The following is a 14839-nucleotide window of genomic DNA, read 5'->3' as shown; positions in this document are numbered from 1 at the left end:
TGTGCTTTTGACGTGACTCTATACACGTGGTTAGATGTGTATGGAGCAATGGTTTAAAAACCGGATCGGTGACCCGGATCGGGCTTTCCAAAAACCGATCCGGATCGGTGAATCGGCGATCCGGATCGGAATCGGGTGAATCGGTCATAATAAAGCTTCAAAAAAATCCGAAAAAATTATTAAAATTCATTATAAATATTGTTTTTTAGGAATTCAATAAAAAATGAGGGTACTTCATTAAGAATTTTCATGTTTTTGAATGAATATGCGAATATTGATATGTTCTTTCCTTGCATGAACCGTCTTTCAACATTTAATTTACATCACACAAAAGGATAAACATAGAATTATGATGGAATAAGTATATCAACATACATGGACTGCAATAAAGTATAAAATTAGTAACATACGATTTAAAAATAAAATGATAGACGACGTTGTTGTTCTTCTTGGTCACGCTGGTGCCATTGATTGAATTCATTTGACAATTCATTGATTCGATCTAAAAACAATTCATTTTCGTACATATCAATTACAAATATTTAGAATAATACAAAATGCAAGCTCCAAACATGGCTACAATTCAATTATCAAGAACATACATTTTTTGTATTAAAAAATTAATAATAAAAACAATTCTTCAAAGAGCCGGCTAACATCAGTCATTCCAACTAAAAAATCCATGAACAACAGATAAAAAAAATACAGTTTTGTATTGAAAATATAATAACATGCATTTTTTTGCATAAATAATCCATCAACATACAATTTTTTCAACAAAAACTTTAACAATAAAAATTTAAAATATGGTTTAATACCTCATGATAATTAAAACCTTGTCACGATTTTCACATTTTTTCGGAAAATCATCATTTTTCAAAAAATTCGATCATGGAAAAAAAAAAAAAATTTACAGCAAACTCAAACAATAAAAATTAAAATTTGGGTTTAAATGTTTAATACATCATGATAATCAAAACTTTATCACGATTTTCATATCTTTTCGAAAAATCATCATTTTTCAAAAAATTCGATCATGGATAAAAAGAAATAAAAAAAAAAAAGTACAGCAAATTTTCAAAAAATTCGATCATGGATTAAAAAAAAAAATTAACAAATTTTCAAAAAGTTCGATCATGGATTAAAAAAAAAAATCATAAATTTTCTAAAAAATCGATCATGGATTACAAAAAATTCGATCATGGATTACAAAAAATTTGATCACGGATTACAAAAAATTCAATCATGGATTACAAAAAATTCGATCATGGATTACAACAAATTCGGTCATGGATTACGTAAAATTCGATCATGGATTACAAAAAAAAAAAAAAACATAAAAAAACAAAAAATTCGATCATGGATTACAAGAACAGAAAAAAAACAATTCGATCATGGATTACAAAAAATTCAATCATGGGTTACAAAAAAAAAAAAAAAACAAAAAATTCGATCATGGATTACAAGTAAAAAAAACAAACATTTCGATCATGGATTACAAAAAAGTCGATCATGGATTCCAGAAAATTCTATCATGGATTACAAAAAATTCGATCATGGATTACAAAAAAAAAAAAAAACAAAAAATTCGATCGTGGATTACAAAAAAAGAAAAAAACATTTACGTCATGGATAACAAAAAATTCAATCATAGATTACAAAAAACTCTATCATGGGTTACATAAAAAACAAAAAACAAAAAATTCGATCATGGATTACAAAAAAAACAAACATTTCGATCATGGATTACAAAACATTCGATCATGGATTACAAAAAATTCTATCATGGGTTACAAAAATAAAAAATAAAAAATAAAATTCGATCATGGATTACAAGAAAAAAAAACAAACATTTCGATCATGGATTACAAAAAATTCGATCATGGATTACAAAAAATTCTATCATGGGCTACAATAAAAAAAAAGAAAAAAGATGTTCTTCACAGAGTTCGTTTTATATAAGCGATTTTAACTGTAAAATTCACCTCTAAGTGAATAAATTACATCCAATTGAGTATATTTTCTGATAAACAACAATATAAGGAATCAAAAACCTAAATTTCTAACACATTATTTCTAATATATCATGAAAACAAAATCAAAAGGCGGAAAAAAAAAAAAAAAACAGCGGAATTCGGTTCCGCAGACATCTCACTGTTCATATCAAATTTCTTGCTGTAATTGACTAGATTACGTAAAATTGAAAATTTTAAATCATACTAGACACAATAAAGATTAAAAACCCTAATTATTGAACTCATTTTGTTCAAAATATGCCGTGAAATAAATCAAATGGCGGAAAAAAAAAAAACCCCAAAATTCTTACCTGTTTTTGTGAACCGAAGCCTTCAATCTCCAAAAAACTCAGTTTTTCTCAACGATTATCACAAATTAGTAACAAAAGGTTTTGATTCACAACTTTAAGATCAAAATGCCTACAAATTTTGAAAGATTCATACCCTATTTGGCATGAAATTTAAGAAAAGGCGGAAACCCTAAACCCCGAAATTTTTGTGATCCAAAAACAACCAATTTTTCCACCATTTAATTCTTGAAAAAGCTGAATAAAGCTGTTTACAGCCTGCAAATAAGATCACATGCCAAAAAAAACAAAAAAAAGATAAAAAAATGACAAATTTGAAAGAATCCGTGAAGAACACTGTGCAACCCGTGTTCTTCACGGACTCGCCGATTCCGCACAGTGAATCGGCGAGTCACTGTGCGGAATCGTCCGGTTCTCTCTAGAACCGGACGATTCCCGATTCTTGAAACGATCCGGTCCATTTTCGTGAAATCCGAGTCAAACCTGGCGACTCGGCGATTTTTTAAACGCTGGTATGGAGCATAGTTAGCAAGTCACTGTCTTTAAGGTAACTTTTTAAACTCTGCGGCATTTTCAGAAGATCGGCAAAAGAACGCTCTATATTAAAAAAATGTTAAAAACACTCTATTTTGAAATTTTTTAAAAAATTAAAAAAAGCTTTCCCCTTTTTGTTCATCCAATTTCAAAAGTTTTGGATTAATGAGATTTAGCAAGTTATCATATAGTTATCCTGAATAGATTTAGTAAGTTCTCTTTTGTCTGTTTCATGTTTTTTTAAAATGATTAATGAATTTATGTAATTAATCCAAATATGATTAATTATAACTTTGAATTTTGTACATCCAAATTCAAGATACATATATGGTTAATAATATATTTAATTATTGTTATATAATTACAACTAAATATAATTAATCAAGTTAATTATATTAAAATGTACATAATATATGATTAATTGAAAAATAATTAATGAAGATGTATAAATCATCATCATCATCACTGTCTTTTTCCAACTATTTGGAGTTGATTGTATGAATTTTGGTTTACTCTATCAAGGATCATATTTTTAGTGATGTCATAAGTCTCCATATATTTTTTCACTATTTTCAACCATGTCATTTTGGGTTTATCTTTTGTTCTTTTTGAGTCTTCCACTTGAATCAACTCGCAGCTCCTAACAAGTGGTAAACTGAGTCTACGTTGCACATGGCCAACCCACTTAAGTATACTTTTTCTTATCTAATCAATTATTGGAGCCACACTTAAGTTCTCCCTAATGTATTAATTTTCAATTCTATCTCATCATGTCTTGCCACTATACGTTTCAACATCCTCTTTTTAACTACACACATCCTATGGGTATGTTGTTTCTTGACCGTTAACATTCTACCCTATAAAGCAAAGCTGGTCTCGTAGCTGTCTTATAGAACTTCCCTTTTAGCTTCATTGGTATGTGATGATCACATAAAACTTCAGTTTTGCCCAGATATAATTCGATGTGCGACATTTTTTTCAATCTCCTAATTTTATTTGATTATCGACCCAAGATATAAAAATGTGCTATTTTTTTATATTTTTTGGCCTTCAATCTTAACTACTTCTTTATCTCTGCTCTTATTATTACTAAACTTACATTTTATAACTCTGTCTCAGTCCGACTAATTTTACCACATTTAGATTCTAGAGCATCATTTCAAAGTTCTAAGTTTATGTTGAAGCCGCTTCGGTCTCATCGATCAAAACTATTGTCGTTCGTGAGCAACATATACAGTGGCACCTCATCTTGCCGGTGCATAGTAAATCGTCTACCACTGCGACAAAGAGTATTAACTCAACACTGATCCCTGATGTTATTGTTAATAAAAACTTATTTGTCTCTCCACTAGTTATGCCCTCTTGTACATATATCTCACCAAGTTGATGTAGTGTCTGGAGACGATGGAGATATGTAAATATATGTATAATTATTAATACGTAAGGGAAAGTTATCATAAATTTACCTTGAATAGATTTAGTAATTAAAAATAAAGAATGAGATAACTTACTAAATCTATTCACTTAAACATATGATGAATTTAAAACTTACAGTGTAGAATTAAATCAATAATCAATAGATTGGATTCTTTGTAAGTCTTGGCAACAAACAAATTGAAATTAGTGAAAAATTTCATCAAAATATTTCCAAGCCAAAAAGGTGTTCCAAGATCAAAGAAAAATGTGTTCTCTAAAAAAAAAAAAAAAAAAAAGAAAAAAAAGTTGAACTCTAAAAGCTATTATCCAAGAAAAGGACTTTCCCTATAAAAGAACTATATCTCCAAAGAATCATCATCATCGTCATCAAAGCCATTTTCCAACTACTTGGGGTTGGCTACATGAATCTTGGTCTGTCATTCTGCTCTATCAAGAGTCATATCCTCAGTGAGGTTATAAGTCGTCATATTTTTTCTCACTATTTCCAACCATGTCTTTTGGGGCTTACTTGTTTTTTTTGAGCTTTGTACTTGAACCAATTCGTACCTCCTAACAGATGTATTGGGTTGGCGTTGCACATGGCCAGCCCACTTAAATCTCCTTTATCTCATCATATCACGTATTGGAGCTACCTCTAAGATCTCTTAAAAATATTAATTTCGAGTTTTATCCATTCTTATCTTACCATTCATCTGTCTCAACATCCTCATCTCAGCTATACCTATCTTATGGATATGTTGTAACATTTCATCCCATAAAGCAAAGATGGTCTCACAACTGTCCTATAGAACGTCCCCTTTAGCTTCATTGGTATTACGACTATCACATAAAACTCCAGATAACGTAGATTCAGGATTCATGAAGAAGCGAAAAACAAAAAATGACCATTACTAGGAAGATATTTTTGTTTTAAAATTTCAAATTTGGTATTGCAAGTTTATTTATTTTTTTTAAATTTTATACGTCCATTTTTCCACTCGATTTTTTGAGCTCAATCCAATATATTCACGATATTTTTACTTGTTTGTTCATATTTTTAACGTAAAGTTTTGCGTCTATATGTGTGGACGGATATCCATTTTTGCACTCACTTTTTTGAGCTCACGATATTTTTACTTATTCTTGTTGATATGTATTCAAGATATTTTTACTTATTCTTGTCGATATGTATTTTTTACCAAATTTTTTGGATCCAACTATTTGGAGCAAAACTGTTTTAATGCCGATTTTATGGTGAGATGATATATTGTTATTCCCCAACTTGCAAACCTTTGGAGGCATATAAAGGATGGTAGGGAGTGAGCCAACAATGATGCTAGACACCAATTATGACCTCACAATATACGTGGTCCTCTGTCACTTTTAGCCATTCTGCTAACACATAAAGATAAGTGATACATTGAGAGGGCACCCCAAATTATGTTGGATTTGGTGCTATCCAAAATCACCGACATAAAGAAATCCCATATTATGTGAGATTGAGATTGACATTGATAAGTTTCCTAAAGAAAATAGAAATTCAAAAAGATTAAAACTCTTGGGTATATCTCTTGGTTTTTGAGATATATGTGATGTTTATAAGAAGTTTCCTATTTAGTATAAATTCCTAACCTTATATATATGGGATGAAAGATGAAAAGATTAATGTGCCCTATTTGGGTCACCAATGGTGGTTCCTCTAGAGAGAGAGGGGAGCAGGGCCTCCTGTGCATAAGATGCAATATCTCTTTAGAAAATAAAGCTTCGTACGAAGAGAAACATTGATGGTGCCTCCTGAAGATTCTTGCAGAGTGAGAGGTTGGTTTCTTGTAGAGAAGCGGTTTCCTGGAGATTTTGAATGGTTTCCCTTGTAGTGAGAGGAAGTTTCAGTTGCTCTCAAGGTTATCTTTTAGACAGTGGTCTAGTTATGGTATCTTCTTATACAGTGGTTTAGTTATGAAATAGAGATGAGAGATTGGTAGTGGTGTCGAGGGTTAGAGAGTTAACTCTATATCTCAAAATCTTTGAAGTAATTTTCATTGGTATATTGGATTTTAGTTTGCCTTGCCTGTGGATGTAGCCTTTTTGGGGTGAAGCACGTAAATCTTTGTGTTTTTATAGTATGTGTTTCATGTTTTATTTTTTGTATTTTATTTGCCAAAAAAATCAACCCATCAGATTTAGAGCTTTCGTGCACAACAAATTATAGCTTGTGAATGGCATACTAGGTTTCCTTGACATCCCATTGATAGGGCATTTACTATATGGACCTTTTTATGTGTCTCTCACTGCATAACTTAATGTGTTTAAGGACCTACCATTTGATATTGAATTGATACATGAGAATATGAGCCGATAACAATGTCATGGCAGGGCCAGCTGTGAAAAACATTGCACAACCGGTTTTGCCTTAACCCAATCCAACCCTAATTGAGTTGGAACTAGATTAGGCTTGGGTTAGAATTAGGAACCCTAATCGAGTTAAGGAAAACTAGGGTTTCGACATGACCAGCTACTGAACTACGAAGGAGTTTGGGCCTGTTAAAACTAATTCGACCAACAGTTGATTGGATCGAATTTTCAAAAGGTAAAGGTTAAAATAGGAATAATAGTTTTAAACGTAAAATATATCTCATAATAAATGCTCAACTTTGTTTAATCGATCTGACTCGCTAAAACCAATCAAACATAGATTTTTAATTAGTTTTCTATTTTTGTTTTGGATCAGACCGACAAGACACGCGTTGATGGTCCGATTGGTTAGATGGAGCGGTTCGGTCATGGTAACTATTGATTACTAGCAGCACTCAAAAAGAGGAAAAGGAAAAAACTTCTTTTTTTAATTAAGAAATAGGTCCATAGCTAGACTCGTTCGGACATCCAAATTGGGACAAAACTCACTGCTTAAGTTTGAAAGTTTCGGCATCTCGGCCTTAGTTTACTGTTTGAGTGCCCACCTCTTATTGGGTGCACGAAGAGGGTGTCCTTGGGTTAGTGTTTGAAAGTTTGGGGAATGCTAGGGCTTTCAATAGTTGAAGGGCTCCATACCAAAAGTAGGGGTCGCAAAGCTGATGGGTCAACCCGAATCGGGTCCATGGTTTGGATCCAACAGGTCCGTTCTGGATCCAAATGACTCGAACCTGGCTGGGGTCTGCGTTTGGGTCTAGCATTGGACCCTACAGAGTTGGGTTGAGTCTAGGTCCTAGTTGGGGTCAACCTAATTTGACCCAACCCGGCATAAAATACATAAAAATATGTAAAATAGGGATAGTGCAATTTAAAAAATTATACTTATTTATTTTTTTTTTCAAATTTCTAAACCCGGGTCTCGATTAGGTCTATGTCCGAGTCACTTGGATCCGACTGGGTGCAGATTGGGTTCTTGTCTTGGTGAAACCTATAGTCAAGTCTGGTTGGTTCCAGATCGGGGTCGACCCAACCCCTAACCAAAATGAGGGGACATAGACGATCATTTCCTCATAGAGATATTACTAATTGGAGAGAGTTATGAAGATTTTAAAAAAGTTGCAGTGAAAATTCAAAGAACAAGGGGCACTTTTGCCATATATTTTCCTTTTTCTATTTGTATAAGTTCACACAAGGTAGGAACAAGTGCTTTATGAAGTGAAGCTTTAATTGACCCTCTTCCCATTCTAATTTTGGAATGGTATAAGCTAGAATGCAACCGAAGACTACAACATGGTTTGACAATCCGGTCGGGTTGAATCGGAGCCCGCTGGGTTACCTGGACCTCTCGCCGGTCCCATTTTAGCTGGTTTTTGTGGTTAAGTTCCAAGATGTTGATTTTTTAAAAAAAATTATTAAAAAATCCAAAAAATAAGAAACTTATTTGTAAATGTATTCTCCCAAATTACTATTGCATTTGTTGAGCTATTTGATAACAATTAACCATCTACTATGATTAACCATCACAAAATTATTTTCCGATTCAATCAATTAGAGAAGCAACAAACAATGCTATGAGACCATTTCTGGTGTAAAGGAATTAAAGATCTTAAACAGTGCATCAAATTTGTCAGTACCATAATCGTAAGTGTTTTAAAACCTGGTGATTTTCGATCCAAATCACTGACCTTGATGGGTACTAGTAGGGGCCGAATTCATTCTGGGATGGTATGGGTTTGGGCCCAATTCCCACGACCTCAACCCCCCAACCCCATATATATATATATATATATATATATATATATATATATATATATATATATATATATATATTCTTTTTTAAGCTTTTCTTAAGTCACCTTAAATGTTCACCCCATAAACTCCAAATTTTATTTTATTTATTTGTTATTTTTGGGATCACCAAAATGGACCGACATAGACCCCAATCTAGGTTGTGGATCCAATGATCCAACACAGATTTGAATGATCCGCTTCACTGATCCAGGGTACTTATTGTTTTCAAAGCATTAAAACAATGATAAAAAAGCAAATTGCGATACACAACATGATGAAATCAACCTAAATTAGAATTATATTCACAATATTGTATTCATGAAGTGATGTAGAGCATTGGTTAATAAGCAGTTCTATTCTTATTTTGTCAGATTTTACATTGAATTCAAACATAAGAAATACTTGGTGCTTTATGTCAACTAAGTGAAAAGAGAGTTTTATTCAAGTGCAAATGAAACAACTAATGAGAGGATGGGTGCACTAATCAATGGCTGTCCCATTGAAAGCATAAGCCACGTTACGACTAAATGGCTCCACATTCAATAGGTGGGGCTAAATCTTTTACTTCTCAATGCTTGCATTTGGTTACGTTTGTATTTGCCATTGGATGACAAGAAATGGGCTCAAATGCATTATAGGATCAAGACAAGATGAAATGAGCAAGTAATTTAACGGTGGTACATAAATATCACAATTACTCTTAGCTATTTGATGTGAAATCCGGTCGTTTGACGTGTACCATTGACTGCATTTAAACCCAAATAAATTGTTCAATTACATCCTCCGTTTTTTTTTTTGGTGGGGGAGGGAGGTAGATCAGTGGGGATTATAGGCTCTTACTTGTTTTTGGAAAGAATTAATTTTTTTTTAAGTGTTAGTGAGAATAGAGACCCGTAGGCTCAAGTGGTACCACCATGACCCAGCCCTATTCTCAAAATTTCCAATTACTATGTCGAGAAATGATACATGCAACCATGAATTTTAACTTCAGATAGCTTGAGGTGTTTGTGACTGTGTGCAAAAGATAATGGTCTCATAGCATGCAATCCAAATAAGCACAATAGTTGGGAACATTCATAACGTCAATCAATCATAATTTATTAAAATTGAGAGAGAGAGAGTATGGGGAAAATATCTCAATATATGGATCCAAATAATGATGTGCTTATCAAATTCACAAGAACTGTTTTTATGTTCTGCAATGTTGCAATACGATTGAAGAATGCGAAGTTTCTGGTAGCTAGACCCACGTCCCTGCACATTGAAACTGGCCTTACTGGATCAAACAAACAATAAGAGGGTGTGAGTACTGTGTAACAAGAGATATCCAATCTTTACCTTTCAAAACAACAATTTTTGTTGTTGGTCACCACCGGTCCCAAATCTGGATAGGTGATTTATGATCTGAATCACCATTTTCAGAAAAACTATAAAAACATTAATTCAGTCCCTTTTCTAAAGAATAAATTTATAATGAAACAATCGGAACATTATTTTAAAAGGATTTGTATACCATGATAATATTGCTTGTCACACACTAAAATCACAAATGTCTCATGCCATTAGATGTAAATTTTTTTCCCGGATTTAAACAATTAGTAGTACATCTACAATACAATTGTTTGGTCTCAATTTGATGGCTAGTGATAATTGTTACTTTTTTGTACCAAAGGTATGTTGTACGCAAAAGTTCTAAAATCCGACGGGTTAGATTTTTAGCAAATAAAGAGCGTGAAAATTGAACTAACAAAAAGAAAAAAATTTACAAGATGACTATTACCTAAGAGATCCATAAACAATTCGATCACCCACAAAGCCTCTCTCTATAACTTTTCCCTCTACAACCGCAAGGTTTTCTCTATCTTTTTTTCAGTCATTTCTCTCTCTACAATATAACCCCAATATAAATAGAAAAAGGAAACCCGCAAAAGTTTCCATGACTTTCGCAAACTTATCTTATCCTAATTTGATTTGAATCCATAATCCAAATAACACTTACCCAAAAAAACAACAACTCCATATATTTGAATCCATAATCCAAATAAAACTTACCCAAAAAAACAACTACTACAAAATATGGAGTTGTTCAATGAAATACCAAAATCATAGGATACTAGAGGCTCAGCAAAATCTTTTAAATTCACAGGATTCAAGCCGATCTAACAAGGTTAATAATTAGGCTTTTCTTTTTTTCAAATCAAATTAACTTTAAAAGAATACTTTCGTATTGAAGTTGTAATTAAACTAAAATAATATATTGGGCAAAATAGGGTCGATTTAGGAAGATAAGGATTATGTATGGAGTGTAAAAGAGTAGAGCATAGAGTTCGCCTCATCATCTACATCTCATCACCACTTTCTTCTACACAGCTTCATGATACCATTCATTGCCTTTGGAGCTTGAAATATCTTCCAATCAAGGGGATGTTTGGAACGGTCTTCGCCCTCGACCCTATGTAGCCGCTTCATGAACACAGGAGGCATGTCATAAAGACTGTAATGTAATTTTTGAAGGGTGGTGAGGTGATGTAAGCCTTGAGGCAATTTCTTGCAAGCTGCGATGATATGTAGCTCTCGGAGGCATGGCATGGCATGGCTCCCTCCTCCACTTCTCCCCACTCTTCCGATCCTTCTAAATGTTCAAGATAAAGCCTTTGAAGTTTTGGAAAGCCTATTGCACTGCATTTGCCTATATGCTTACCTGCATTTGATGCAGTATCTTGCCAGAGATTTATTAGATTGGGCAACCTTTGGAGGGCCCGGCAACAAATCGGCCTTCCTGCAATTTGGAGCGGTATAACCCCAACACACACACAGAGGCATCGTCGAGATGCAACGCAATTGAGGCCCAACGAGACCCAGCCTTTGAAGAGTGGTTTGGGTGGGTGAAAGTGCATTAACATGCAGATGTGTTTCACTTGAGGGAGATGCCATATGCAAGTAACGAAGTGAATCCATCCTTTGGATAGACGTGCTCAATGACCTTGCATCCTCACTCCTCTCCAACTGAATCTTCAATTTTCTAAAATTTCTCAACTTCCCCAATTCACTGACAATCCCAATGTTTGCTAAATTCCCTTATCCCATATGGAACCCTCAAACCCCCTGGAATTTCATTTCTCCACCACATGGTAATGGGAGAGGACACATTCAAATATATCAAGCTTTTTATGTTTGATATTCCACTCGGCAATTCTCCCTCGAACTCCTCCATGTCTAGGGTCTGCAAGCTTCCTAATTTCTCTGGTAGGCAGGCACTTAAGAACTTTCTTAACCCCTGTTTTTCTTAATCCAAGATACCTCAAATGAATGAGGTGTCCGACTTCATCGGGTAGGCACTCGATATGGATGCCTTCTAAGTACAAGACCCTAAAAAATCGTGAGCTTGCTAACAGGTGAGGCACGGCACAAATGGAAGTGTTAAAGAGCCGCTTGCATTGAACATAAAAAATGTTCGAAGAAAAGACATGTTCTTCTCTCCATAGAAACTGGAATCATCATTTTGTATAGATAGACGCCTGGTTCTGATGTCCAATTTGCTATCTTGTTTATCATCAAATGCTTCAAACATCTCTTTCTCACACAAAGAAAGACCAAGCTTGCGCACCATATCATGCACTCTGCAAGCTTTGACCTGCCCAACAAAACCAATTTGTGTCACATGAATCAAATTTCGAGCTAACGAAGCAATTATTGGCTACTTCCATGTGTATCATACCTGTCCTTCCTTCAATGAACCCCTCAGCAGCCCACAACCTAATCAGTTTTGAACAGCGAATCTCAAAATCTTTCGGGAACAAGCAGCAATATAAGAAACAATACTTTAAGAGGGGCGGCAAATCCTTGTAACTTAAAGTCAAAATGCCCCTTACCGCCTCATGATCACTCAATTCTCATGCAAGACATCGCTCAGCATCAAACCAATCGGGTATTGTACGGGCTCTTCGAGACATCATAACCACCTACAACAATAATTGCGAGTGGAAGACCATCGCATTCCTGAACAATAAGTCTCCCTTCCTCCTCTAACTCCATGGGGCAAGTATTCCCATCTTCCAACCAAAACGCCTTCTTGAAAAAGAGGGACCAGGCATCATCTGTTGATAGTCGTTCGAGCTTATAGACTTCACTCCTTACATACAGTGGTGAGGCGACATCTCCCCGGCGAGTTGTTATGATAAAACGGCTTCCATTCTCGGAATTTGGAAACGAAACATGAACCACTCTCCACACATCATCTAATACTGCAACGTACTTTTTATCAAGTAAATACATGTGAAGCTTTTGTTGCAGTTCTCTCTCTTCCATGCCCTCCACGCCCTTTAAAACCTCCTCATTATCTTTGAGTAAGGAATCGAGGGCGGTTGCAAAATTTTTTTTTACTGTGAATGATTGAGAGACGGTAACCCAAGCATGACAATCAAAGTGTTTTTTTACTGTATCCCCATTATAAATTCTTCTAGCAAGAGTAGTTTTTCCGAGTCCACCCATGCCTAAAATGGAGATTTCCTTGAGATGTGGATCATTCTCTAGTAGCCATCCTTCGATTAACTCCACTTTCTGATCAACTCCGACGATGCTATCATCTTCAACAGAAGAAAAAATAGGTTGTAAATAGTCTCTCGTTATGGACATGGCACTTGAAGAGCTTGCTTCTTCTTGTATTTGCAGTCTCTCCCCTTCTATTTGCAATATCATAGGCTTGCGCTCTGACACTCTTTTATCTTAGATGCAATTTTTCGCCGGGATGTATAGTTCCTTAATAGACGAAACGGGTGCGATCAGATTGCCTATGAATCCTCTCCTTTTTATGTTTGCAATGCGGAGGATGAAATTGTCAAGAACATCCTCGGCATCATAGACGACATCTCGCACTTGTGCAACCCAAGCATCTACAACTGAGTCCCTCTCTCTAATTTTATCAGCATCATTCAGGAAGGGTTTCATGATTTGGAGCTCATCTTTGATCCACTGAATGTCATCCTTTACTCCACCAAGGAGCTGCACCTCTTCTGTGAGTAGTTTGTCCAATTTTTGTAGCAAAAACGATACAACAGGATCAGCCATCTCTCTCTCTCTCTCTCTGAACTTTGCTTTTAGGTGTTCTACGGAGAGAAAACTGAGAATTCTCAAGTGCTGAGGCTTTGCACCTATTTTATTTTTTTTGTTTGCCTTAGAGGTGTGAACAACAATGACATAATCTCCAGCACAAAAAACTATTGTACAAGCTTTGGATCTTCAATATGTACTAATCCGATACAAACTGGTTCGACACAAAATGTGTTGGACTGTCTTTTTATATTAAAGAGTGATTTACATACTGACTTCAAAATTTTAAATAAATACAAAATGCTCCGTTAATAGAAGGAAATTACAAAAAAAAGGTCAGTGAACCCACCATTTATTTTCTTTTTTTTTTAAAACTGCCCTCGGTCAACCTGAATTTTGATTATTTTTTCTTAATTTTTTTTTTTTTTCATTAGTAGAGCAATGCTCCAAGATTTAAGGCACTACCCTACTAACTAAAAAAAATCAAAATCCAGGTTGACTAAGGGGTGATTTTGAAAAAAAAGGTGGGTTGACCAAATTATTTTGTAATTTCCGTCAATAAGTAGATCATTTTATATTTTACCTAAAATTTTGGGGTCTGAACCGTTTCATATTGAAATTATGGGTGGAGTGTTTTTTATATGGGTTAATATGGAGGTATTTTAGTCTAAAAATGTTATTTTTTTATTTTTGGTTGGAGGGATGGGACGGGGGGTATTTCTAATTTCCTTTTTTTTCTTTACCTCTTATTCAGAAAATACCAACCAATTACGAGGATCAATCCTAATTTTTCATCTTCAATATGCATCTCTCTCTCTCACCCGTACACAGCCCCACACACAAAAGGGATCACAATAGGGAGGACTCTCTCTCAGCTTTTTTTCTTTAACTCTTGTTCACAAATAACCAATCACTTGCGAGGATCAAGCTATTTTTCATCTTCGTTGTGCACCTCTCTATCTTTCGCAAAAGCTTTACTTCAATGTATTATGCTCCAATAAAACTCAATTATTAAGCTTCTTCACCCATTTCCTATTGCTTTACAGCCTTATTTATGAGCATCAATCGAATGATACCCCTGTAAAACTTTTAGAAAAATGAAGGGATGCAGCCTCATGTAATGAGTTGTCTGGCTTTACCGTCATATTCCTTTGAATGAATTAAAAGTTTTTGGTGATCAAGTCAAATCATGACCGTCCTAGGTTTTCAATGGATGTAGGACTCGAAACGCCTTTCAAATAACTATAAATTCATTTATTCCTTGAATCATGAATTGGGAACTCCAGAACCAATACAGGTTGATGATCTTTGAAGAGT

The 14839-nt window shown here is 34.5% G+C and overlaps 1 long non-coding RNA gene and 1 other non-coding gene across 2 annotated transcripts; both read right to left on the bottom strand.

The window, feature by feature from the left end:
- Positions 1 to 9555: 9555 nt before the first annotated feature.
- Positions 9556 to 10560, bottom strand: LOC148781163 (uncharacterized). The gene is made up of 2 exons (XR_016059324.1): positions 9812 to 10560; positions 9556 to 9727 (listed from the first exon to the last, which is right to left on the bottom strand). It is a non-coding gene; the product is annotated as an uncharacterized LOC148781163 (long non-coding RNA).
- Positions 10561 to 12199: 1639 nt separating this feature from the next.
- LOC18995782 (protein RECOGNITION OF PERONOSPORA PARASITICA 7) lies at positions 12200 to 13742 on the bottom strand. Its single transcript, XR_016059323.1, has one exon. It is a non-coding gene; the product is annotated as a protein RECOGNITION OF PERONOSPORA PARASITICA 7 (transcript).
- Positions 13743 to 14839: the final 1097 nt, after the last annotated feature.

This window comes from Amborella trichopoda, chromosome 7 (genome assembly GCF_054954075.1).
Source record: "Amborella trichopoda isolate Santa Cruz 75 chromosome 7, AtrichopodaSantaCruz75HAP2 v2.0, whole genome shotgun sequence".
Lineage (NCBI taxonomy): Eukaryota > Viridiplantae > Streptophyta > Magnoliopsida > Amborellales > Amborellaceae > Amborella > Amborella trichopoda.
Note: the sequence above shows the minus strand (reverse complement) of the source record. Positions and strands in the feature narration are given on the sequence as shown.